The following is a 26,858-nucleotide window of genomic DNA, read 5'->3' on the forward strand; positions in this document are numbered from 1 at the left end:
AAAGACTATTTTCCTTTTCTTAACATCTTTAAAAATTAATTGAGTCCTTAAAGCAAAAATGACCATGTGTTCTGGAATTTTTATCACCTATAAAAGTAAAATATATGGGGACTTCCCTGCAGTGCAGTGGGTAAGAATCCGCTTGCCAATTCAGGGGGTATAGGTTTAATCCCTGGTCCAGGAAGATTCCACATGCTGTGGAGCAACTAAGCCCATGTACCATAACTACTGAACCCACACTCTACAGCCCATGAGGCACAACTACCAAGTCCAAGTGCTGCAACTACTGAAGCCTGAACACCTAGGGCCCATGCTCTGCAAGAGAAACCACCTCGATGAGAAACATATGCACCAATGGGCTTCCCTGGTGGCTCAGACAGTGAAGAATCCGCCTGCAATGCAGGAGACCTGGGTTTGGTCAATGCAGGAGATCCTGGGTTAGGAAGATCCCCTGGAGAAGGGAATGGCAACCCACATCAGAATTCTTGCCAGGAGAATTCCATGGACAGAGAAGCCTGGCAGGCTATATAGTCCATGGGATCAGAAAGAGTCAGACACGACTGAGTGACTAACACTTTCATTCACTGCAACCAAGAGTAATCACCCCTCACATTGACTAGAGAAACCCTGCATGCAGCAACAAAGACCCAGTGCAACCAAAAATAAAAATTTTTTTAAAAAGTAAAATGACCATAATAGCGCAAAGGACAGGAGAATATCAAGTAGAATTCTATTTCTATAAAGTTCTTACAGAATACATGAAGAAATGCATTACTATGGGCAGGTAGACTGTGATAACTTAAGAATGCACATTGTAATCCCTGTTAGAGCAGCCCAAACTATAAACAGGTAGAACTAAAAAAGCAAAAGACAAAATGGAATGTTTATAAATACTTGATTAACCCAACAGAAGGCAGTCAAAGAAGAACAAAGGAAAAAAGAAGAAAGAGGACAGGTAGATATCAAATAGCAGGATGACAAACATAAAGCCACCTGCAATTATAAGTACATTAAATGTAAAAGGACTAGACTCTCCAGCTGAAAGGCAGATACTGTCAGACTTGATTTTTAAAATGGTCATGTCTGAATTATTGGTGTATATGTAAAATTAAATGAGGTTGTGCACCAAAGCTCTGAGCAGAGGGCCTGGCCCATGGTGGGTGCTTTTTAAGTGAAAACTAACTTATTTTACAGTCCCTTTGCTGGAAGCCTGTCAATGAACTTCCCATGGGGAGGCGCCAGTCAGCCATTCACATAGCATCATGCCCAGCTGAGCATTCATCCAGCCAGTCTTCGCTGACAGGTGTATACCAAACAGTCAGGACCCTTCTCATTGGCATGTAGGTTACTTGTCTGCTTTTCAGGAGCAAGGAATAACCCTCCTTCTTTACCTGCTTCAAAGGAGGGAGGTAGGGAGGGGTTAAGGTACAAACAAATGGATTCCTCAACCCAGGACTGGAGCTTAGCTTTCCCAAGGCTGCCTGGGGTCAATAGCCCATGGTCTGTGTGGCTGCCTCACACTGCCCAGCACCCTCCCCTTTCCTGGAAGCCTGTGCCAAGGTCTCCACCAATCTCCAGTGCCCCAGGGCTGCAGATAAGACCTCTTTCCCCAAAGGAGCTCTTGTTCTCTGGCTTGGAAAGCCAGCCCCTTTCTTGTTCCTGGTGTCAAGTTCCCACCAGTCAAGCCCAAGCACCTGGGTTACCACTTGCAAGTTGACTCAGGATCAAACCAGCATCTCCTGCAGCTCCTGTATTGCAAGTGGATTCTTTACCACTGAGTCACTGGGGAAGCCCTTATCCATCCTTAAAGCTGACCAATTATGCACTAGATTGTCTGTTCTACAATTGTAGGATATTTGAATTCATTCTATGAAGGGCTATTATGCAAATATTGCCGCTATGAACATTTCCCATCACATCTTTTGGAGAACACACAGACACACGCCTTGGAGAGGAAGTGTGGGTCAGAGAGGAGGATGTACCCAGGTGGAGCAGACCTGACAGGCTTCCCACAGCAGTTGCAGCGATTCACATTCCCGCCAGCGGGGTGTGAGTTCCAGTTGCTCCTCGCGCTTACCAACACTTGCCATTGTCAGTCTTCTTCACTTTCAGTTTTCTTGTGTCTGACGTGGTAAATCACTGTCATCTTAATTTGTGTTTCCTCTTAATGAGTCATGAAGCTGGGCACTTTATCATGCGTTCGCCAGTTATCTGGCTATTTACTTTGAAGTACTTTAATCCATTGCCTCCATTTTTTTCTTGAGTTGTCTGCCCCTTTCTTCTTGGATTATAAAGCCAATCTGCTCTGCCCCACAGACTCAGAGCCATAGTTGCACTGTAGGTGTGACAGAGTTTCAAAAAAAGATATGTCCCGTGAAATGAATCCGATTTGATTTTGTATTTGCTTGACCAATTTGTCTTGGTTTTATGACTCTAACAGCCGTAAGGAAGACTTCCCTGGCAATCTAGTGGTGAAGAATCTGCCTGCCAGTGCAGGTTCAATCTCTGGTCCAGGAAGCCTAAGCAACACAACTACTGAAGCCCACACACCTAGAGCCTGTGCTCTGCAACAAGAGAAGCCACCACAATGGGAAGCCTGTGCATCACAGCCAGAGAGTAGCCCCCACTCGCCGCAACTAGAGAAAGCCTGCAAGCAGCAACAAAGACCCAGCACAGAAAGAAGTAAATAATAAAACAATTTTCAAAAAGAGCTATAAGGATCTTATGCTTCATTTAATGCTTGGACATGCCTCAATAACACCATGGTAAAAATATAAGGCAACAAGGAGGACCCATGAGGTCTCCTCGCCTCTTGGTAACCAGGAGGAGATTTTCAAAATCCAAATCCAACACAAAATCCAAATCCAAAACGCAAATCCCTTGCTTAACGCAGCTCACGGGATCCCTTCTGTCTGGGATGGAGACGAGGCTCCTCAGCCTGGCTCTCCTCATCCTGACTCTCCTTTGTAACCCACTGAAGCTGTTGCTCTTTCCTGGATCATGATCTGTTACTCCAGACCTTCTCTCTGCACAGGCCCCCAGCTCTTGCTGCTCCTGTCATGGAGGAGCCTCTACCCTAGGCCACCTCCCCGCTTCTTTGCTTAGAGTTGATTCCTTGCTCAGACCTCAGTTCAGTGGCTCAATGGTCACTTCCCAGGGAAGCCCTCACCGTGGCCTTGAAACATACCAACCCAGCTGCTGCTTTGCTTCTTTGCATGATCTCAGCTGCTATTTTGTCTTTCTTTGTGGCTTTCTTCCCTCCTAGACTGCAGGTTCTGCAAAGGCAGGGACAGCATTGCCCTCCCACCCCCTACCTTTTATTCCCTAGTGCTTGGCAGTTGGTGAGTGCTCAATGCACGTTTATTGAGTGACTTAATGACCTCTCACCACACTGATGCTGAAAGGAAGGGAGGGCCTGAGGCAGCCCTGGGGCCCTGCTCTTCTCAACCAATCACACAAAAGTCAAGGAGAGTCCCCTGGGCAGCAGCACAGGGGCCAGGCTCGCCTCTTCACGGGCCTGGAAGACCCCTAAGGATAATCCAGTCCAGTTTGTTTGTGCTTCAAATGAGGAAACTAGGAAATGAAAAGAGGACAGAGATTGTCTAAAGTCACATGGTGCGGCAGAAGATTGGCTGGGTCTGGGAGCCGTAGGGCTGGACACTCAGCATTCTCTCCACTGGCCCACACTCTCTTGGAGTGGGAGACCAAGGCCAGTGGGTTCATGGTTTTCGTAATCCTGACTGGGAGCCTCAGCGTGGCTGTGATTCCCAGCTGGATGCAGATAGGAGACAGATGACAAAGGCCTTCCTTGTCGTCCTCTAGGGTCTGTCTAGATTCCCACGGGGTGGTATTGAATTCCGGTCTAGGCAAAAGTGAGAGACAACAGGAACATTCTGGAACAAAGACTGGGGACCCTCAGAGTGAGGCAGGAAGGACAATTCAGAGCCAAGGAAAGAACGGATTGAGATGGTTCATGTAATCCTTTCTGGGGCAGAGGTAGATGACATTTTTTTGTTTTTTGGGGGGCTGTGCCACACGAGGGATCCTAAGTTCCCTGACCAGGGACCACACCGGGCCCTCAGCAGTAAAGGTACAGAGTCCTAACCGCTGGACTCCCAGGGAATTCCCCAGATGACATTTTAAAAAATTGACGTCTCCATTGAGATGGTTGTAGATGGACGTGAAGCTGTAGGAAGTAGTACAGAGATACTCCCTGCACCCTTCACCCAGTTTCCCCCAGTGGAAGCATCGAGCAGAATAGGACAGGGTCACGGCTGGGATATAGACACTGACACAGCCCCCCAGTCTTACTCCCATTCCCCAGTTTCCCTTACAGGCTTTTGTGTGTGTGTCTAGTTCTACACAATTTCATCACAGGTTTGTGGATCCTCCGTCACAGGCAGGATGCAGGACGTTTCCATCGGCACAAGGATCCCTCCCGGGGCTCTTTCATAACCACGCCCCTCCATCCAGCATGTCCCTAATCTGTCTTCCATCGCACTATCATTGTGTGACTTTGAATATGCTATCTGAAGGGAATTGTAGAGGATGTAACCTTTTTGGGGACTGGCTTTCCTCCTGGGCAGATGCCATTTTCTGAGCCAGCATCCTGTCTGCAGGACCTCGGAGCCCCAGGGGATGGGTTCTGTTCCTCCCACTTTCCAGCTGAGCAAACTGAGCCCTTGAAACTCCAGAGCCAGCACTCTCGGCGGCCACAGCAGGGAGCTTGTCCTCCAGGAGAGGAGGAGGCGTGGGCTGTGGGTTCCCCGCCCCTTCCTTTTGCCCTGCTGTGACCCGGCCCTTCCTCCGCTGCCCCGTCTGGGGTAGGTCTCTGTCCCACTCGGTCTCTTTCCTCCACAGAGAGGCAGGGACCATGGATCCCGCTTGGCCACTGAGAAGCTGTGTGTCTTGCACGGTGGCCCCATTCTCTAAACCTCAGGCCCCCCCGCCCCGGGGAAAAGGGAGAGGCGGGGGGAAGGTTCGCACCCTGCAAATCCAAGAAGATGCAATGAGGCAACGTGTGAGGAGCAGTCAGCAAAGTGCCAGGCGCGGAGTGAGCCCCCAGCGCACAGCCGCCCGCCGCCCCATTTGGCAATGAATTATGTATGGCCTTCTGGCAGCCCTGTTCAATGGGGCTGTGTGCCTTCTCCAAGCTTCTCCCAGGCCTCTCTCTCCAGTGAGGGGCGCAGGCTCCCCCAGGGGGGCGGGCAGCCTTCTTTGTCTCTCCAGCAAGGACCTGTTTCTGCTTCTGGCGGCTGATGCCTCAGTCCCCAGGATGCTCATTTCAGAGGCTGGAGAACCAAGGACTGGGATCAGCTCAGGAACATAGTAATGATGCTAATAATAATATTCATAATAGTGGGACTTCCCTGGTGGTGGAGTGGTTAAGAATCCACCGCCAATGCAGGGGATGTGGGTTCAATCCCCAGTCCAGGAAGATCCCACATGCCATAGGGCAACTAAAAAAATAAATAATAACAGCAGCATCAATAATAACAAGGGTGATGACACAGGGCTGGGCCTCATTGAGCCTTTTCGATGCGCAAGGCACATTTAACAGACTGTCACTCATTCAACAGAAATCAGAGTGCCCATCTGTGCCAGCTCTTTCCTAAGTGCTGGGGCAAAGTGGGTGACAGCAGAGTCCTGACTACACGGAGCTTGGAATCTACTGCAGGAGGGCAGGCAGTTAACAAGGGAGTAATCGATTAAGTGATATGTCCAATGATAGAGGTTGGGAAGGGAGAGAAAGGAGAACAGAGGGGCGGGAGGAGACGGGGATAGACAGGGCAAGTCTTGCTGGGGCGAGTCCTGAAGGAAGTGAGAGAGGGATCTCCTGAGATGTCTAGGGATGGATGTTCCAGGAAGGAGCAGCATGTGCCCCAAAGGGCTCGGGGCAGGCCAAGAACCTGTGTCTCCTGCAGGCTGGCCGGTATCATGGGAATCATCAAAGTTTCAGGGCAACCCTGGGAGCCTACTACAGCCGTTGCTCCATGTTAGAGATGAGAAAAGTGAGCTTCAGAGGGGGTTTATATCTTTGTTCATAGGCTTTGCTGCAAACCTGTTAATGCGTCTGATTACAGGGGCTGCCCCACACTTCACTGGGGGTATTAGGAGATACGTGGTCTACGTGTAATCCTTTCCTCCTACAACTGGGAAAATTCTGAGTTCTGAACCTATGTACCCAGGGATTTGGAGTCCAGGATGGGGGGCCTCTGTGGTCTTCGCCGTTAGTGCTCCCAGACTATCCCCGCTGGCCTTATATCACCTGCTGATTCCTGTTTTTCTCCTTTTCCAGTCTGAACTCCCAGCATCAGATCCACAGTCCAGTGTTTCAGGATAGAAGCCAGAGGTGCGTGCTCTGCACCCACGGCTCCTGACGAGGTCCAGGCTACGCCTCCCAAGTCAAGTCCAGAGAAGCCACCACTCAGCTACATCGGTCAGAGGCAGGCCCAGAGGTGGCAGACCGGGAGCTAGACGCGCTGTCTGACATTTCTGTTGATGGCCTGGGTGAGGACTGAATGGTGAGTGTCCTCCTTCCATCTCCAGCTGGGGGTGGAAGGTGTGAACAGCCCGCGGGGAGGGAGTCAGTGCAGAATCAAAATGACTCCGCAGAAGGGAAGAGCAGTTGAAGAAGAGGACCGATCTGCCAGGGAAGGAAAATCCACTCAGCAGCGGCCTCCTCTTGGCCTCTTCCCCAGCCTCCCTGCCTCCAGGGTTGCCCCTTTAATCCATCCTACCAAGGTTCTAGATGAATCTTCCCAGTTAATCCTCCAAACTTTGATTATGAAGGCTGCTCAGTACCTGGCCCCACTGTCTCCCTCCCAGACATACACCTGGCTCCCCCTACCTCCACGCCTTCATCTTTGCTGTGTCCTTGTCTGGAATGGCATTGAAGGCGAACTCACAGGCCAGTCCCCTATATCACAGGAGGCCATCTTTCTAAAACTCCTTAGGCCTCTGTCTCCTTCACTCAGCCTGCCCCATTCCACATCTTCCTGGTTATCCCAGCGCTGCTTGCCCAGACTCCTGACGTCTCCTAACTGGCCTCCCAGCCTTGGGTTCTGTCCCAGTGCCCAGCGGCCTGGCTGTTGAGGCCCTTCCTAATCGCAGCTGCGGCCTCATGGCTCACTTGGCTCCGTCCTTGGCTCCTGCATCTGTTCAGCCCAACAAAGCTGCTTAGAGATCTCGGCTTCTCTGGGGTAACCCTGGACTTCAAGACCTTCTTACGTGTGGGTCCCTCTGCTAGGAGCACCTTTCCCTCTCCCTTAACCTGACCAACTATTTATTTATTTATTTGGCTTCTCTGGATCTTGGTTGCAGCATGTGGGGTCTAGTTCCCTGACCAAGGACCGAACCTGGGCCCCCTGCACTGGGAGCATGGAGTCTTAGCCACTGGACCACCAGGGAAGTCACTTAACCTGCCCAACTCTTACTCATTCTCTTAGACAGTGTTGATTTAACCTCCTCCAGGAAGCCTTCTTGGATTCAGGGTCCCTCCTCTTGTCTCCCAGAGGTCCTGCATCACTCACATCATCATAATTTCCCCTCCACACTGAAAGTGACTGGTTTGCCAGGTCCCTCTTCTAGGCCATGGTCTCATGAGGACAGAGTCCCACACTGTCTTCTCCAGCCTGGCTGGGGCTCATGAAAGCCCAGAAGGAAGAAGTGGGAAATGAAATAGCAACACTTACTGAGCTCCTACTCCAGGCCAAGCTTTTCACATGCAACTCAGGGATTACTGGGCCTTTCTAACAGAGTTAGGTCACCATCTGGCCACACCCAGCAGCCCTGGGCTATTCTCCTTTAAAGCGTATAATGGGCATAACCCTGGATCCTATCTAACACTGTTGTGAGGATAAAGGAAACAGCACATGTAAAATGTTAATCTCAGCCTCAAGTATTCAGTAAGCATTTAATACTCCTCTTGCTATTCATTGTTGGGGCTCTGGAGCCATCCTCCGAGGCTTCAAATCCAGGCTCCTCCACTTCCTTGGCTTTGTTACTTTGGGCAAATTATTTAACCTCTCTGGACCTCAGTTTCCTCATCTGTAAAATGGGACAAAGTACAGGCTTGTTTTCACTCTTTCTCATAGGGCTGTTGAGAAAATTAAATAAATGAATATGCATACAGACTCTGTATGATGCTTGTCTCAGGGAGGGTAAGCTCAGTTCCCCAGTCATGTCCAATTCTTTGTGACCCCATGGACTGTAGCCTGAGAGGCTCCTCTGTCCATGCAAATCCACTTTTGTTCCCTGGATTTCAGGCCTGGGGACCCAGTGGGGTGAGTGTGTCTGAAGACCGAAGGAGGAGAAGGAGAGAGAGGTGTAGGGTCTGAGCAGGAGGGAGGCAGGACAGGGACCCTGGGCAGCCAGAAAGAAGGGAAGGGGTGTGGGAACCACAGGGCATGGGGCAGGGCCGGCAGCGCTGGGAAAGCGAGCCTTGGGGAGGCGCGGGAGAGGGAGGCCTCATACCAGACACTGTCTAGACGCAGCAATTATTGTCAGCTCGGAACACCCAGGCTCTGCCGGCTCAGCTGAAAGGGAGCTTAACAAAGAGCCGGGAGAGGAAGAAAGCGGGGAGAAAAGCGCCTGCGGAGCCGGCTCCTGGCCTGTCGGGCTCTTTCTCTGCCCGGCTACCCCCCTTTGTGCTCCATCGATGTGAAAACCAGCTCCGAGATGCGTGATAGGGACCCTGCTCCTCCTGGGCGCAGAAGGCCAGGCCAGGGTCACTGTGTGGGTTTTGGGGAGAGGGAGGAGGATGTCCTGCAGGGGAAATGCATTTTGCACTTGAGTTTTTCTATCTGGAGGAGGGCGGTGGGAATGGAATCCCAAATCCCAGGGAGACAGCAGGCTTGAGAATTTGTACCCTTCCTGTCCTGCAGGGCCAGTTACCAACTTCTCTGAGCCTTTCCCTTCTCACATGCAGATAGGAGCAATACTGCCACCCAACCCCATGGTGGGACATAGTGGTAAGCCCAATCCTTCTCCACCTTGAAGACTTATGGCCCATACTGATGGGGAAGCTTCAGGGCCACAGGTGACCTGGGACAAGCCCCTTTCTCTAAGGGCCTTACCTCCATCATTTCTCTGCCTCTGCCATTATTATGCCCATTTTTCAGATGAAGAAACTGAGGCGCAAGAGGCCAGTGCTCACAGCCAGGCAGGCAACGAGTTTGGATTCAAGTTTGTTCGTTCAGCTTCACCATGACTTTATGATGTGCACCCACCCTGGAGGGTTGTGTGCTAATGGTAGTAGCAGGACTGATGGGAAAGCCACAGAGCCACGTGGTCCAAGACTCTCAAGGTGAGGTCAGAGCTGCAGTTGGTCAGGCCACGGCCCCAGCCACTATCTGGAATCAGGCCTCAGCTGAGCCACTGGACCCTTGTATTAAGGGCAGCCCCAGGCTAAGCAGACCTGCCCTCCCACCCTGGGAGAGGACCAACTGGGACCCAAGGTGGGAAGTGGGCGTGGGTGACCCTGGGTTGCTGCAGCAAAGCTTCCTCGGCCCCCTGAAGTAGTTGAAAACATACAGACATTGCCCCTGCCCCAGTCAATAACCCAATAACCCAGCACTACCTGCCCCAGCTCCTTTGGGGAGGGGGTCAGATGCTGCTTCCGGGTTCCACAGTGGTTTTGTGTGTGTGTGTGTGTATCCGTCCAAGAGCTGTGACTGGTGGCTGAGGGCCTCCTCCATCCATCATCTCCCTTGAGCTTGTCTGGCCTGGAGGCCACTCTCTGGTCCTGGAGGATTCCGAGGTGTGGCCCAGGGCCTGCCTCAAGTGAAGGTTAGGACACTCTGTGCAAGGGACAGACGCACAGTTACTCTTGCTCACCCACCCTACAGGCTGTCCCAGAGGTGTGCTTGTGACACACCCCAGTCATTCACATCCCCACCTCCAGCCTTGGGGTGTAGGCACCAGCTGTCATAGGCTCAGTCCCTGCCCCTGCTGGTCACTGCTGGGTGCCCTCCCCATGTCCATCGTTGGAACATGCCTTCTTATGCTCCCCACTGACTATAACTTGGTTTCAGACCTCTCTGCCTGCAGTCAAGGCCGCCAAGACCAGCCACAGTCCCACTTTCTGGAAGATTCCAGCATATTCCACGGGTCCTGGTGTGGTTTCCTTTGCCCTTCTCCTCTCTGTGCCTTTGCTCAGGCTGTTGTCCCTGCAGTCTGTCCCCACCCTGGCCCAACACAAACACCTGACCTCTTGTGAACCTGCTTCCTTGGCTGCCCTGTCTTAGGGGACAGCCCCAGCCGCCCTCCTTGCAGAAGCTAGAGCCTGGAACTTTTCTGGCACTTCCCTCCTTGGCCTCCTTTACCCCCACACCATGACCACCCGCTCCTGTCCTCTGGACCTCCCCAGTCGTGTCCAGGGCCAGCCTCCCCTCCGTCTCAGAGGTCACTGCCCCGGGCCAGGCTGCCATCACTCTGCTGGGAACTTGGGACCTCTCCGGTATTTTTTGTTCCCTAGAGCCCAGAGGAATTTTGTGGATCTGGTCTCCTCTCAGTATGTGTGTACATGCTCAATCCTCAGTCGTGACTGACTCTTTGGGACCCCAAGGACTGTAGCCCGCCAGGCTTCTCTGTCCATGGGATTTTCCAGGCAAGAATACTGGAGCGCGTTGCCATTTCTTACTCCAGGGGATCTTCCCATCCCAGGAATAGAACCTACGTCTTTTATGTCCACTGCATGGGCAAGCAGATTCTTTATACTGTACCACCGGGAAAGCCCTGCTGTCCCCTCTCTGCTCTGTAAAACTTCTGAAGCTTCGGGCTGCCTCTAGGACAAGGGCTATGGTCGGCCACCCTAATGCTCTCTTGAGCCCTTGTGCCCTTGGGACCCATAAGCACGCCATTCCTGCTCCCTCCACCAGTCACTCTGCCCTTAGTTAAGCCCCTCCAGTCCTCAGGCACCCCTCCTTCCTCCTTGGGGATCCCTCCTGTGACCCCTGCAGAGATCAGCCTCTTGGGACCAGCCCTTCCAGTGCCCCTCACAGTCCCCTGCCAGCCTGCCACCCCCTGGTCATTATTTAATGCATTATTCATAATGGTTTGTGCAGCCTCCGCCTCCCCTGCAGGACCGTGAGCCCCATGTGGGCCGGCTGTGTCTGTCTTGTTTGTCACCGTGTCCCCAGCACCCTCCTCGAGGCCCCCTCTGGGTTTGGTTTTCAGCTTGGCTCCAACGTAAGCTGAACCCCTCCCTTGCAGAGCCATATGGGGTTTTTAGGGTAGTCTTCCTTGTCCCCTCCCCAGTGATCACCACCCAAACAAGGGCAAGTCACGGGGCTGCTGTGGGCTGGAGACCACCCTAGGGCAGGGCTGTGGCTGCCTGCTGCCCCCCACTCTCCAAGCCTCAGTGCCCCGCACAGCCCTGGGTTGGGGATACCCAAGAGGGTGCTGCTTTCTGCTCAGGCTTGCGAAGGCCAGGCTGGGTGGCCTGGGGTGGGTCCCACAGAAGCACCCCTGCCCCCAGCCTGAGGCCTGGGAGAGGAACCAGAGGGGTTCAAGAGGGGGGTGACATGCCCTCTCCACATCCAATCCCCTCCCAGAGAACCCTCCACTCCCGGCTGGCTTCCCCCACTCCCACTGGCCCTGCCTCTGGCTGCAGTCCCTCTCTGACCCCCCCTGCCCGTCCCCTCCCCGCTCTGCCTTCCCTGGCCCCTCTCTCCTGCTCACCTTCCCTTTCCCTCGCCCTCCCCGCTTCCCCATCCTCTCCTCTCCTCTGCCATCCTCTCCTCTTTTCTCTGAGTCCTTCTCCCTCGCCTCTTTCCTTTCTTCTTCCTGGGTTAAAAATAATCAACTTTCTGGGAAGCAGCAGCTCCTGCTGTGCCGCCCTCCCCACACTTGGGAGCCCCTGAGAATAGCTTTCTGCGGTTCTCAACTCGAGCCCCTCCTCTCTCCCACCGCCCCCCCACCTCTCCCCGCGAGCTGACTAATAAGCCTGGGCCTCAGCAGCAGAGCCAGCTTCTCGGCTAGAAAGGCCTTAACTGCTTCGTGCCCAGAACCAGCGCGCGGGCCCAGCGGGGAAGGGGTGCCCGGGTCGCGGACAGCACCCAAAGCCCGCTGAGCTCTGAGTGGCACGTAGTAGACGCTCAATTAATTTTGGTGGTTCAGTGAACTTTGACCTGTGACCACCAGACTGGCCCGTCCAGCTGCTTTTGCAGCTAACTTGGGGCTTGCGGGCAGCGAAGAGACATCGCGGACACCCCAGGGATAGGGAGGGGCTGATGCTCTGGGGCCCGCATAGACGGGGTGACGGGCTGGCCAGGCTCCTTCCGTTGGGCCGGGTGAACTCCTTGCCCCACTGCGGCGGACACTGCCTACGCAGGGCCAGGGTCGTGGCAGCTACACGGTGGGCCCAGGGCGGGGAGGGGCTGAAAACCGTTCTGGGACCCAAGAACGTCCACCGGCTAGTCGGGTCTTCAGCGATCTTCTTGCAAAAGGGGAAACTGAGTCTCAAAGGAGGCAGGACCTCTCTCCAGGTTCATATGCCGCAGACCTTAAGGGCTGCAGGGCCGCCTGAGACTCTCAGTTCCAGCACAGAGGTTTCCGAGGCTGTAAGGGTGCGGGGTGGGGAGTGGGGAACATCAAGGTCAAAGGTGAGGAGTAGGTGGGGAGGGATGGAACTCGAGCCCAGGAGAGAACCCCCACGGGCTCCGCCCACTCGCGCGGGTCCCGGGCATTACCTCATCGCGGCGAGTGCCCATTGGCTGGTTCCCCCGGAGGCCGGCCCATTGCGGAGGAGCGCGTTAACCCTTCCGGCCCCGTGGGCTCAGCCTTGGCCTTGCCACTTGTCCCCGCGGCCCCACGCAGCCTCGGAGGTTCACGGGCCACGGAGAGGGGAAAGGTACTTTGGGGGGGGGGGGGGAGGTGAGGGCCTGCGGCCAGAGGGCTCAGTGGTTAGAGCACAAGTCAGCTAGCCTCGCTGGGGCCCCATCCTCCTCCTACTGGGCTGTGTGACCTTGGGCAACCGGCCTTACCTCCCTGAGCCTCCTCCGCTTGTTTTCTCAGCTGTAAAAAGAAATGAGTGATGTAACTCCTGCCCTTCCTAATCCCTTCCCCAGTACTTGCCAAGTGCCGGGCACACGTGGGCTCCGCGTTCCACATTGCCTCCTCACTGCAAGAGGTGCAGTTATGATTATGGGTTTTCAGAAGAGGAAACCGGCTCAGAGCCGCGAAGCGCCTCCCAAGGTCACACAGCAGGAAAGTCACAGAGCTGGGATTTGACCCTAAGCCTGTGTGCATCCTGAGTCTGCGTTCCCACCCAACTGGCAGAACCCTGCTTCTTCTGGGAAGTGCTGCTTCTAGGAGCTCCTGGTCCCAAAGGAGTCACATCCCCAGCTAGTCAGACCACCAGCAGCCACTGTGACCAGATAATACCAGTGACAAGCTGGAGAGCCAGGGCCTCAGGGAGGGAAGGCTTCCTGGAGCAGGAGGGGCTGGAGGTGAACATTCAAAGAGGGAGGCAGGAGGACCTTGGACTAAAGGCAGAGGATGGATGGATGGATGCAGAGAGCGGGTGTGCAGGAAGTGGGGTCAGGAAGCTCTGAAGCCTGGAGGGTCTCCTGGGGTCAACCTCCTGGTCCAGGGTCGGCCACCCGATGCTGATGTGGAACCTGGGAGGCAGTTCCCCTCTGGGCAGCACTGGAAGCAGATACCCACATACCTGGTGTCTAAGTATTTACAAGTTATAAATCAAGTTAACGAACTGCTAAATAAAATATGTTCTGTCCTTCTTCCTTGACAAATACACCTTCCTAAGGACAAACACACCTGGAAGGCTGCGTTTTTATTTAGAAATCACAGGCTCCTGGGGTCCACACTGGAAGTGGCAGCGTGGGGAGGGGCGGCCCTGGCCTCCAGTTTCCACTCAACCCACTCTTTTCTTTCTGCCTCAGGTTTTGTTCTTTTCTGGGGGTGGAGGGAGGGTGTGCTTGGGTGCTGATGCTCCAGCCTGCATGAGTGAACCCTGCTGACACTCCCTGCAAACAGCCACCCCTTGGTCACCCCTCGGGATTAGAGGTGCCCAAACCGGCAGCTCAGACCACCCTCAGGAGGATGGACCCAGGACATGAGTTGGGGACCACTGAACAGGGAATTTCGTGGTCCCAGGTGCCCAGATCACAAATTCCTTGCCCTGTGAGAAAAGGCACAATCAGAAAAGGGCCAGAGTGCCACTCTCTAAACTGGGATTCGGGTCTGAGAACACTGCTGTGGTTCCTGGGTGCTGCTACAGCTGGGGTGGCCCAAACTGGATGCAACCCATCCCCTCTTTTTGGAATTCACTTCTGACCATCACTTCCCTTCATGCACCCTGACCCTGTTCGGTTCCAAGGTGCCATCCCCGACTCCTCCTCCTCTACCTCCACAACCCCCAGCCCAAGACCTAAGGAGCTTCCCACTTAAAGAAGTCAGCTCTCTTCACCCTGGACCCACTGCCCCTGCCCCAATCCAGGCTTGGCCCCCAGCTCCCACTCTCTGCCAGCCTCCCCATCAATCTGCCCTCTATGTCCCCCAGGAGTTGGCAATGGATAGGGAGGCCTGGCGTGCTGCAGTCCATGGGGTTGCAAAGAGTCAGACACGACTGAGCGACTGAACTGAACTGAACTGAACTGATGTCCCCCAAATAGATCCTTCTAATATGCTGGCCTGAGAGACCACTTCTTTCCCTCTCTACCCATCCCTGGCTTTCTGGTTTCATGACGCAGTGTTTCCAGGCTCTGGATGTCTGCCTCCCCTCAGCTTCCCTTCTTCTCTCATCACCTTTGGTTCTAAGCTCCAGTCCTTCGGACCTTCCCTTCAATCAGGACAGTTTTATGTCCTTTCTGCCCCCCAGGTCTTCACGCATGTAGTTCCCTCTGCCTGGAACCATGCTCTCTGCTCTTCATCTTGCCAGTCTCAGCTTAAGTGGCCCCCCTCCAGGGGACCCTCCCTGAATCCCTGGACCAGAGAGATGACAATGTAATGGACTGATTTGCTCTGGAGTTACCTGTTTCAGGTGTTTCCCATCTGGACTGTAGGCACCAGGAAGGCAGACTTGGTCTGTCTTGCTCACTTCTCCATCTGAATGTTGGCAGAGCAGTTGGCCCAGATGAGCCTGCCCTGAACTAGAAATCAGGAGACTGGAAATGGTATCACTGCATTCCATGTACCAGGTCTTGTACACCTGCATCAGTTCAGTCACTCAGTTGTGTCTGATTCCGCGACCCCACAGACTGCATGCAGCATGCCAGGCTTCCCTGTCCATTACCAATTCCCAGAGATTGCTCAAACTCATGTCCATCGACTCGGTAATGCCATCCAACCATTTCATCCTCTGTGGTCCCCTTCTCCTCCTGCCTTCACCTCACAGTATATGCTTATTTCTCAAAACGATTTTTGCTTTTGTTTTGTTTGTTTTGGGGGGGGGGGGGTTGGCCACACGGTGTGGCATGTGAGATCTTAGTTCCTTGATCAGGGATTGAACTGGTGCCCCCTGCATTGGGAACACGGAGTCCCAACCACTTGGACCACCAGGGAAGTCCTCACTTTTGAAATAGGAACTATTATTCTTCCCATTCTATAGAATGAGTAGACTGGAGCACAGAGGGTTCAGAGACTTAGGCTCACAACAGACCGAGCAAGCAACAGACCCAGACTGAACGCGGGCAGTTGAGTTCCAAAGCTCAACCCCCTCCCTCCTTCCACCTAGTCCCAGCTGGGCCAGTACCTGGCTGTGTGTCCCTGAACCAGTGTCTCCACTTCTTTGAGCTGAAGCTTTCCTGTGTAGGCAACGTAGGGTCGCTGAAGTGGTGATTCCTGAGATCTCTTCCAGCCTGACATCCTAGGGTCTCATGATACTTCCTGGGATGTTCCCCTGGTGCACCTGCTCTCAGCCCCTCCTCCTCAGGTCTCAGCCCCGCCTACTCAAGACTCTCTGTGGAGGTCCTGTGGTTGGTGCCCAAGGACTTAAATGGATGGAGAACAGTTGGGTGTGAGTTAGGCAAGGTGGATGGGGGTGGTCAGTACTTAGAAGCTGTGGCTGATCTTTTTTAAATCAGTAAGTCTCGGAAAGCAGGGCCCACGGCTCACCTAACCCACTTGACCCCGTGGTCCTACAACTCATCTAAATTTGAAACATTCCACCTCAGACAGGCAGGAGCCCAGAGTGCCCAGATGGGTACCAATCATCTTGTTACCACAGCCAGCTGGTGCTGGGCCTCCTCTCACAGGGACCGCTCATACCCTCCCAAAGCTGAGCTGCTAGGGACTGAGGTTCAGGCAGAAACAGGAGGCTAGTGGTCCAGGGGGTCTGAGCAGTCATGTCCAGGTGCCACTTGGAACAGAGTCCAGCTCAAGTCCCCATGCCAGAGAGGACACTTCACCACTTCTCAGGGTTTTGTCACAAGAGTCCTGAGGGATATGCACCCATTTCTCCAGAGGAGGACATGACATGAAGACTCAGAGAGGGACAGGGACTTGCCCCAAATCACACAGACAGGAGGAGTAGTCTGGATTTTGCTCTTAATCACTCTGCCTCAGGCGAAGGTGTTCAAAACATGTTCCTAGACAGAATGAAAGTAGGTCTAGTCAAAGCTATGGTTTTTCCAGTAGTCACGTATGAATGTGAGAGTTGGACTATAAAGAAAGCTGAGCACCAAGGAACTGATGCATTTGAACTGTGGTGTTGGAGAAGACTCTTGAGAGTCCTTTGGACTGCAAGGAAATCCAACCAGTCCATCCTAAAGGAAATTAGTCCTGAATATTCATTGGAAGGACTGATGTTGAAGCTGAAACTCCAATACTTTGGCCACCTGATGCAAAGAACTGACTCATTGGCAAAGACCCTGATACTGGGAAAGACTGAAGGCAGGAGGAGAAGGGGATGACAGAGGATGAGATAGTTGGATGGCATCACCGACTCAATGGACATGAGTTTGAGTAAGCTCCAGGAGTTGGTGATAGACAGGGAGGCCTGTCGAGCTGCAGTCCATGGGGTCGCAAAGAGTCGGACATGACTGAGCGACTGAGCTAACTAGACAGAATGAGTGAAGGGGTAAGAAAGGTTCTGGAAGAAACTCTGGGGCACAACATAGGTCCACATAAGGGAGTGTTCATAAAAGAGTATGAGTGCCCTGTCTTCACCAGGGCACCATCCTTCACCAGCCTCCATCCTTTCCTGCTTTTCGTGTGCTGCCTCATTTATTCACTCCTTAGACTCTAAGCTCCACCAGGGCAGCAGTGGATTCTTTCTTCACCATGTGCCCAGCGTGTAATTCCATGCCCGGCACACAGAGGTGTCAGCAACTCCCCCGTGAAGGAAATCTCCGAGAGCAGCAGGCGGCCATTCACGCCCCCTTCCCTGTGCCCTGGCCAGTCCCCTCCTGGCCCTGGCCTCTGTTTCCCCCTCTCTGAATAAGGGGTGTTGTGTGCCACCCCGAGTCTGAGCTCAGGTGAGCTGCCGGGCTCCTGGTGGCCCCTGCTGGGCCGGGGAAGGGACCCTAACACCCAAGGGGCAGTGACGGGGAGGGTGGACATTGTGAGGTTCCTCTTTCCCATCTCCCATAAATGCATCTACCTTGATGAAAGCAGGTCCCTCAGGTCCTTCTCCACACCTGCCTGTCTCCCCTCATTCTCCTGATTCTGGTCACTCGCCAAAATCACTCCTTCTCTAGAAGTTTCTCTCATCAGGGCCAGGCAACCAGGGTGGCACTCTGCTGGATAGCAGGAGGGGATCTGAGGCTCCAGCCCAGTTTCCCTGTCCCCCCTTCCTTTTCCCTCTCCCCCTCCGTGGAGGCCACGAGTCCTCCTTGCAAGGCAGCTCCCCCCACCCCCGCCCAGACAGACAATGCCTGCTACTTGTCAAGAACCCCAAGCCAACCCCACTCCAGGGCTTAGCGCAAAGTGCCCCAGGGTCTCAGTTCGCAGGAAGGGCATGACTGAGACACTCAGTTGGGGACTGGACTCACCTCAAGGATGAGTTGCACCAACCAAAGCTCAATTCATTCACAAACTTGGCCCAGCAAGAACCTGGCAGCCACGGGGACACATCTGAGTCTGACCCCATTTTACAGATGAGAAAGTTGAGACTCCCGAAAGAAGTGACCTCAAGGCTCTGGTGCTGTTCAAGCCACCAAATACTCCTGAGGCTCTGGAGGGTTGATGGACATGGGAGGGGTTGGGACAGCCGCACCTGGGAGTGTGACTGTTCAAAGCCCAGGTGCCTGTGACCTGCAGGTGAGAGGACGGGGCCAAGAGTGGCTCTACTGGGAGAGTGGACAGCTCCTGGCACAGATAGGGGCGGGTATTCGTTTGAGAGGACCTTGATGGAGTGGGACTGGGACAATGTTGGCCATGGGGGGACTTCCCTGGTGGTCCAGCGCTCAAGACTCCACACTTCCAATGCAGAGGCGCAAGTTTGATCCCTGGTTAGAGAACTGAGATGCCACATGCCACGTGGCTTGGCCAAAAAACAAATGCTGCCCATGGGAGGGGGTCAAGGGTTGAGTAAGAATTGGTGCAAGGCCTGGATTATGCTGGAATGGAGAAGAAGTGAGTCCCTGCCCTCCCTGGAGGAGGGGAGGGTAAGTACTGTGGCCAGGAGGCAAGATTAGAGGCTGCAGGAGCCCACGGGAGGGGCGCCACTGTGTAAGGTGTGTGTGTGAATGTGTGTGCGTTTGTTGTGTGGTCAGGGCATGTAAGGTGTGCACACCGAATGGTCCGTGTGATGTGTGCGGGTGTGTGTCTGTGGTCTATGACATGTAGAGCGTGTAAATGTGCAAGTGTGTGTGTGTGTGTGTGTGTGTGTGAGCCTTTCTGTCTGTGATCCGTGTAATGGAGTGTGCCTGCGCCTGTGTGCGGTGTGGTCTGTGTAATGTGTGTGTGTGTGTGTGTGTGTGTGTGTGTTATGGGGCAGTGGTAACTAGGACACTCCCCAGGGGAAGAGCTAAGGAGAGATGGCGGAGAAGATGTTAACCAGAAACAGGGAAGAGGAGAGAGGGGGTGTTCCTGGCAGAGGGGGGGAAGAGCACATACAAAGGCCTCTAGGCAAGAAGAGGCGCCCCTAGCTCTGGAGCACTTGAAAGAGTCTTAGTGAAGCTGGGCGGGGGGTGGGGGGGGAACGAGTAGGGAGAGGCAAGGATGCGGGGTGAACCTTTCTCTGATGCTTGAGGGGGTGTGTGTGGGCAAGAGTGGGGGGGTGTGGGCAGGAGTGGGGTGTGGGTCAAGAGGGCTCAGCCACACTAACACACACAGGCCCATGGAAGGGGCAGGCCTGGACCCAGGAGAGATGCTGAGTGGCATTGGGGGTGCGTGGGGGGAACAGCCTGAGCCACAACCACCCATCTGAGAAGCTGTATGGTCTGGGATCCCAGACCTAATCCCTGCTCAGCCCCAGAGAGCAGCAGCCAGAAGGGTCTTCATTTCCATCTATCCACTGGGCCCTGAGGTTATAGGCCAAAGACCCAAGAAAGAGCCTAAGAATGGCCATGTTTTTGGTGCAGTCCCCGAACATCTCTGATGGGGTAGGCATTTGCTAACAAGCATTCCCAGCACTCAGGAGGCTGAGGAGGCAGAAGGTGGCAGCTGTGGCCCAGGGCTCAACTGTCAGTACCTGACTTGAGGGCACAGAGGAAGGCATGGGGGACAGGGGGCCAAGAGCCAGGGATCCGAACCTAGGTCATCAGGCTCCAAAACAGCCCCACTCACCGGGTTCGGTTCATAGTCTTAATCATGTGCTAACAGCTGCCCCCTTGCCTTCACACTGCATGGTCTTTTCTCATTGGAGCCTTTTCTTATCTCTGACTTGATTTTCAGCTCTGCTTTTAGAGATGAGAAAACTGGCCTGGACTCACCCCCCCACCCCACAGTGGGCCTACTCCAGAACCCCCCCCCCCCCCACCTTGTTAGGTCTGCTGCTCAGCAGATGTCCCAATGGGTCCTCAACCCTAGGTCCTTAAGAGCGAGTGGCAAGGCAGAAAGGACTTGGGCCCAGAAACCCAGCTCTGCTGCCCACGTGCTGTGTGACTTTGGACAAGTCCCTTCCCATCTCTGGGCCTGGGGGCCCCCAGCAGTACAACTCATTTACTGAGTCTGGGAAGATTCATGGAGCACCTGCTAAGTGGCAGATGACATTCAGGCATGGGACATTCAGAAAGCCTAACGGACTTGCTCAAGGTCAAGCAATCGGCAGGAAGCAATTTGAACCTGGAACCTCAGAGTGTGCCCCAGCCGACTCCACAGCCCCCAGGAGTGCCGTCCCCACCCCTGCGGCCCGCAGCGTGGGGTTCTGGGGCCCCACGCGGTTCCGGACCGTGTCAGCCTTAAGTCAGCCCGGGGCCCCGCGGGGCTCAGCTCTGCACAAACAGACGGCGCGGGCCGGGCCGGGGGCGGCGATGACTCAGGGCCCCGAGACGGCCGGGAAGCGGAAAGTTTTGTGCCGATGACATCACCGGGCCGCGAGGGCGGGAGGGGGCCGGCTCCGGGAAACGGCGGCCTGGCGGGCGGCCCGGCCTGGGGCAGGGCGCGGGTGGGAATGCGGGGCCGCCACGCTCGGCCGCGCCGAAAATGATCCCAAACCCCGGCCCCGGCCCCCAACTCCCCCCCACCCTCCCGGCCCCGGAGCCTGATCGCCCGCGAGGAGCGGGTTCCACCCCGCCTGCGAAGACGCCGCGCTCCCCAGCGCTCCGGAGGCACCGCATCCATCCTGCCGCGTCCCTGCATTTTAATTACCGCCACATTAATATTCATGAGCCGGGACTCGAGGGGGACCGCGGGCTGTCATTTCCCTCGCCCGCGCACCCCCCGCACCCCTCTTCCCCGGCGGAGTCGCGGGTTTTCTCCCTCCCGCTCCCAGCCCCGCCCTCCCCAACTGTCAGTGCCCAGCCGATATAGGGTGTGTGTGAGGGAGCGTGAGTGTGAGCGGGTGTGAGAGCCCTGGGCAAGGGTGAGTGTCCGGAGGGAAGGACCGGGACACACGGTGAGGGGCTGAGTGTGAGGGTGGGCGTGCTTGCAGGGTGTGAGTGTGTGTCTGCTTGTGTGAACGTGCATGCCTATGGGAGCATGGGCCTGCGTGCGCATGCCTAAGCCTGTGTGCGTGCCTCTGCGTGTGCACGTGTGTGTTCATGCACGTCCGTGCATCCCCGGGGCAGTCCCAGGAGCTGTTTGCCCGTCATGGGGGGAGGCAGCTGTGTGCGAGGTCTGGCCTGGGGCAGGGAGAGGGCATCACAGGATCTGACTGTACAAGTGGGGAAACTGAGGCCTGGGGAGAGGCTGGGGCTGGTGCAAAGTCACCCCTGGAAGTGGGTGGGCCAGCAAACCAGTGCCTCGGGGGTTCCATCAGGCCCCTTAGCAGGCCAAACCACAGACACTGGTCTAGCTAGTGAGATGTTGGAGTCCACAGACCCGGCTTTAACGACCACTGTGGAACTGTGTGTGTGAGTCCCCCAGGGGATCCCGGGGTACCTGAGAGTTCCTCGGTGCTGAGAATACCCAGGGGTCAGAGGGTGGTTCACCATGGTGCTCCCAGTCCCCGTCCCTTGCCTCCTGGTCCCTTGAAGCCTGCCTGCACACCCCCCTCTCCCAGGCTCACAGAACCCAAGCAGTCTTTCCTCACAGTGGAGCAGGCAGAGAGACTTCAAGGCTCCTGGGCCTGGGATCAGGCAGTCACTCATTCATTCATTCATTTGTTCATCCAACCAGTGTTCAAGCGCCCACTGTGTGCCAGTTACTGTTCTCGGCACTGGGGATTCTCTTGAGTTTAGGAAGAACCCACACCACTCTGTTCCCAATGCTGGTTGTCTCCACCCTGGGGTGGGGGTCTCTGGGCTCTCAGGGAGGCTTTTGTCTCTCTGTGCACATGCTCACTGGGCATAGGGGTCTAGGGCCCCTGTGCACAAAACATAACCCCCACCCCCAGCCTTACCACAGAAGCCCAGTTGCACACACACCGGGAGGGCCTGGCTATCGTCTTGGGCTAGGGGAGAGCCAGCCAGACAATGCTAGGCAGTCTGGATCTTTGCTTCCTTCTCTTTCTGGAACTTGTCCTCCTCCTGGCCTCTAAGCCAACTAGTCACAGGGGTGGCCCATCCATCTTTTCCTGGGTGAGCCAAGGACTGCCTCCTTCTCATGTCCACCCTGCCCCAGTCCTGTCCTTCTGAGCACCCAGAACAAGCTGACTGTCCCCTCCCCTCCGCCCACGCGGGGCTGGGCTGGAACTCACGTCCCAGCCATGTCCCCTGAGTTTTTTCCCCCCTTCTTGGGGAGCTCTGTGGGAACACAGATAAGGGGACAGGAGGTACAGTTTGGGACTCTCTGGGAAGGAAGTCAGGGTATTGCTGGGCTCCACCGGTCAAGTAGGAATTCGCCCAGTAAATGGTCGGGGGGTGGGGGGAGGAGGAGGAAAGGCATCCCAGGCAGAGAATGGCTCAGGGGGGTGACTGCAGCCCCTCTGCTAGAAACCAGAGCAGGCCAAAGGCAAGAGATCTGGGGAGACAGGAGGGATGGACTTTCTCCTGATGAGCCCAAGGCAGGACAGCCTAGTGGTCAGGACTCTCGGATGAGCCCACCCTGGGTAAGAATCCCACTCCCCCTGCACTGTGAAGCTTGGGCAAGACACCGAGCCCCTTTTCTGCATCTGTCCATTGGGAAGAGCAGCACTTTTTTCTCCTTTCTCTGCTGGGTTCTATTCAGATTAAGAGACACTTGTCCCTAAAGCACCTAGCACAGTGCCCGCTGCTCCTACAGGGGACAGGCTGTCCTCAAGGACAGAGGGAGGCCCCTGGGATAACTGTCCCCATTTAGCCCAGAAGGGGATTTAAGGCCCAGCCTGTGTCCCACAAGGGGGAGGAGTTTGGTAAGGACAGTCTTCTGGGGTGAGCAGGGACAGGCTGAAGTTGTCAGTCAGGGGAGACTCAGGCTCCAGGTGAGAGGAGGGTCTCCAGGTCCCACAGACCCAGCCCCACCTGTCTCTGAGAAGATGCTGCCAGATCGCCCATCACTCAAACTGCCGGAAAGCCGGGAGTCAAGAGAGGCGGCCTGGGCCTGGCTCAGTCCTGCCTGCTCCTGCTGCAACCTCCCACGTCTCTGCCTCCCAGCTCTCCTCTTTCCTTTGAAAATTTCCTTTCTCTTTTATTTTTTGGAGTAGTTATACCTGTACAAGGCAAAAAAAAAAAAAAATTGAAGGAAACGCTATAAAAGTTCGCATAGTGCATCCTGAGCCACCCTTCCGGTCTTCTGGGTGTAGGTTTCCAGGACATTTCCCCACCTATAGAACTGCCTTTTTTCAACTCCTATGGGATGGTACCCACCTCCACTCAAAGACCTGCAGAGGCTCCCACGTTTGTACAGCAAAGGTAGCTCTTCCAAGGTTTTCAGCAACACTTCCTCCTCTCAAGCTGCCGTGCCTTTGCCCTTGCTATGCCAGCCTCTAGGGGCCTCTGCCAAAACTCTACATTGCTCCAGACCAGGCTTCCTCATTGTCAGGCCTCTGCCCCCTTTCTCAGCTCCCACCCTCCTTGCCCCTCACCTCTCTCCTGGTGCCCCACAGCCCCGGTGGTCCTTTCATGGTGGTGCTTTTCAAATCTAACTTTCACAAGGGTGTCATCGAGTCATGTGTTCTAACTCAACTATGAGCTTCTCTGCACATTCTTTTGTTGCCACCTACTTCGATGTCTTACACAGAGTAGGTGCTTGAAAAAAGATTTTTTTTAAGTGTTCAATTTGCTTTTTCTTTAGGGATTCAGTCTCTAAGACAGCAGATCAGGGTTTGAATCCTGATTCTCTCATTTCCTAGCTGTGTGTCCTTGAGAAATTCAATCAACCTCTCTGAGCCTCTGTTACTTCATCTGGAAAATAATGTCAATACTAACACCTCCCTCCAAGAGTAACAGTGAGATGACAGTGTGTGTAAAACACCCAGCACTGGGCTGAAGCAGAGAGCTGCTGACATGTTCTACTCATGGGAGTTATTCAGTCCTATTCAGTCTCATTCAGACTTGCCCAAGGTCGACGGTCAGGTCGAGGGCAGTGCTGGGACTCGACCCCTGTCGCCTCCCACTCCAGGGCACCTGACTGCCTTCTGATGAGTGAGGCTCACAGATCGCTGTCTGTTTGGCAGATAAGGAGAACAGGGTCAAGAGAGGCCAAGTTGTGACCCCAGGTCACACAGCCCTGTGAGCAAAGTAAGGTTCAGCCTGTCCACCAGGTCCCTGGTAGATTCTCTGGGCCCCTTCCCCACAGCTTCAGTGAGACCCACACCCTGATCGGGGGCCTCTGGTCCTCCTGTGGGGCCAAGGAATCAGCAAAGAGGGCCTCTTGGTGGCCCGATGGCCCCCACAATAGGGAAGTCACTAAAGCAAAGAGTCCCCACTTATGGGATGCTCACAGGGCCCCTGTTATGCTGTCTTCCAGGGGCTCACTCACACGCCTGGGGCACAGGGGCCTGCCTAAGGAGTGGCAGGACCAGCACCCTTCCGGCCCAGCCCGCACTGACCAGCGCAGGGCAGTGAGCTCTTGCCCGGCTTCGGCAGCCCTGGGGCTGGAGCTGGAAGCTGGGTACGGCCCAGGATCAGGGTGCTGCCCTTCGCAGAAGATCTGGGGGCTCTTCCCCAGCCCTGGCCCCCGCAGAGCCTGCCCAACTGCGTCTCTGAGCCGCACCCAAACTCTTCCAGGCTTTGCCAGGGAGACTGGAAATTTCTGCCCAGCAGCTTCTCTGGGAGGATTTCGACACTCGGCTCAGCGGGGGACGGGGAGGAGCCAGGCTGCTCCCGGCTCAGCGTTCTCACGGCTCTGCTTGGGGGGAATGGGAGGGGGGCTTCGCTAGGCCTTGGTGAGTCCTTCAGAAATAACTGTGATAACAGTCAACCGGTTCCAACAACAGTGACCCTGTACTGAGCGCTTACTGAGTGCCAGACTCTGTGCTAAGTCAAGACTGGCACAGCATCAGTGCCATAGCCCAGGCAAGGCTGGCAGTTACTAACCCATCTCACAGATGAGCAGGAGAAGCAGAGTGGTGAAGGCGGCCATCGAGGCTACAGAGGCAGAAGCCAAGGCGGGGCCCGTGACATTCCGGAGCCCACGAGGTGCAGGTCACTAGCTGGCTGGGAGCTGGCAGGGCTGGAAGGCACCCAGGGGTGCCTGGGGTGGGGGAAACACTGGGAGCCACTAAAGGCAACTCTGATACACAAACATCAACTATGGCTCGACCAGAAACTGCAGCTCAGGTGAAGGCATGCTTGGCCCCTGGGTCTCTGTTAGCAGCCTCCTGGAGGGTACACTGGGACCCCTGGAGACCTCATGGAGTCTGGAAACCTCTCCCCAACCAGTCCTGGTAAACCAGTAATTCCAGACCCCTCCCACCCCTGCCTGGCTCTGGGGCTGGGGGCGTCTGACCCTGTGAGGTCAGATGCTTCAGGCTTGTTCACTGCTTTCTAGGTCCCTGGAAAAGTGCGCGGTCAAATTCACTCAGAGGCTGAGGTGCCCGTACAGAGTGCCTCGCCCTCGGCTCCCAGGGCTGTTACCAGATTCCAAGTCACAACCAGGGGAGAGGGGCGAAGGGAGAATCCCAGGATTCGGGCAAAGGAATGGGGTGGCCAAGGCGGGTGCGGGGGTTTCGGACATCCCGGCCAGGCAGCAGAACGACCCGCCGCCGCAATGATGACCCTTCCTGGACTCAGGTCCCCCACCCATTAAACGGGCAGATCGATCCCTTCTCTCCCCGGCAGCTGGGGATTCAGTGAGCTCCAGGGGAACAGTGTAGGGGGTAATAACGGGGCCACCCCAGGCCCAGCTCCCCGCTCCCTCCTTGTCCCGCCGGGCGCCGCTCCCCGCTCCCGGGGCCGGGCCGTTGAGGGCGCTGCGTGCAGGGCGCGGCGGCGGCGCGGGCCCAGGCGCCCAGTTCAGCGGAAAGGAATGTCTTGCTCGGCGGGGGAGGCCGCGGGCCCCCGAGGCCGTGTAAACCCGGCCGCCCTCCCCGGGCCTCATTTATTGCGGCTCTAAAGCCGGGCTCGTTCCGCCAGCCCGGCTGCTCGCCGGGTCGGCAGCATGACTCACCCCCGCGCCCCGCCGCCCGCTCCCGCCCCCCCCCCCCAACCCCCGGCCCCTCCCGGCCGCCGCCGGCAGACCCTCTGACAACGTGGGCCCAAAGTCGGGGAGGGTCTCCCCGTGGGGGTGCGCGCGCCCCTGCCGCCGGAGCCCGCCGCACCGCTCCCACCCGTTGCGGCGCCCCTCCCCTCCCTCTTTCCCTCCCCCCTTTCCTTCCCCCTCCCCTCCCCTTTCCCTCCCCCTCCTCCCTCCCCTCCCCTCCCCTCCCCTCCCCGGGCCGCCCGCCCGCTCCCTCCCCTCCCCCGCTCCATAACTCAAAAGCTTGTCAAGCTGGTTCCAGACTCCTGGCGCCGGGCTCCGCTCCAGGAAAGAAAAAAAGGAAAAAGAAAAAGGGAAAAAGCCGGCGCGAGGGAGCGAGAGGGAGAGAGAGGGAGAGAAAAAGGCCCGTAGAGCCACACTGCGCCCCCAGACCCCGTCCCCCCGCCCCCCCAACCCTGCTGGGGAACCCCCGCACCCTGGGGGGCAGAGGGCGCGCGCGCAACACTGATCAATTATTTATGGGCGAATCAATTATTCAGCTGCCCCGGGAAGGGGAGGGGCGGGGTAAGGCCGAGGAGCTGGAGGGCGGCTGCGGAGACCACCCCGCCTGACTGAGGTCGCGGCTCTCCCGCTGGGCCTCGGGGGTTCGGGAGGCGTCCCCACGCCGGGGGTCCTGTTGTGAGAAAACTGCCTCGGGGTGGGCTCCAGGAGGAGCGCGGGGGAATCCGCGGAAACAACAGAGACAACTCAGAAACATCCCAATTAGACCGGGAGGCCTGGGGTTGGAAAAAGCT

At 55.8% G+C, this 26,858-nt stretch overlaps 1 long non-coding RNA gene across 6 annotated transcripts; it reads right to left on the minus strand.

The window, feature by feature from the left end:
* Positions 1 to 2,712: 2,712 nt before the first annotated feature.
* On the minus strand, positions 2,713 to 23,415 carry LOC122702792. 6 transcript variants are annotated; one of them, XR_006343328.1, is made up of 3 exons: positions 23,292 to 23,415; positions 9,581 to 9,800; positions 2,713 to 9,353 (listed from the first exon to the last, which is right to left on the minus strand). It is a non-coding gene; the product is annotated as an uncharacterized LOC122702792 (long non-coding RNA). The 6 variants fall into 6 exon arrangements; XR_006343326.1 differs by lacking the exon at positions 23,292 to 23,415 and adding an exon at positions 12,506 to 12,974; XR_006343325.1 differs by lacking the exon at positions 23,292 to 23,415 and having other exon boundaries at positions 2,713 to 8,295; positions 8,476 to 9,353; positions 9,581 to 10,842.
* Between the last annotated feature and the right edge of the window lie 3,443 nt (positions 23,416 to 26,858).

This window comes from Cervus elaphus, chromosome 11, assembly GCF_910594005.1.
Source record: "Cervus elaphus chromosome 11, mCerEla1.1, whole genome shotgun sequence".
NCBI classification, from domain to species: domain Eukaryota; kingdom Metazoa; phylum Chordata; class Mammalia; order Artiodactyla; family Cervidae; genus Cervus; species Cervus elaphus.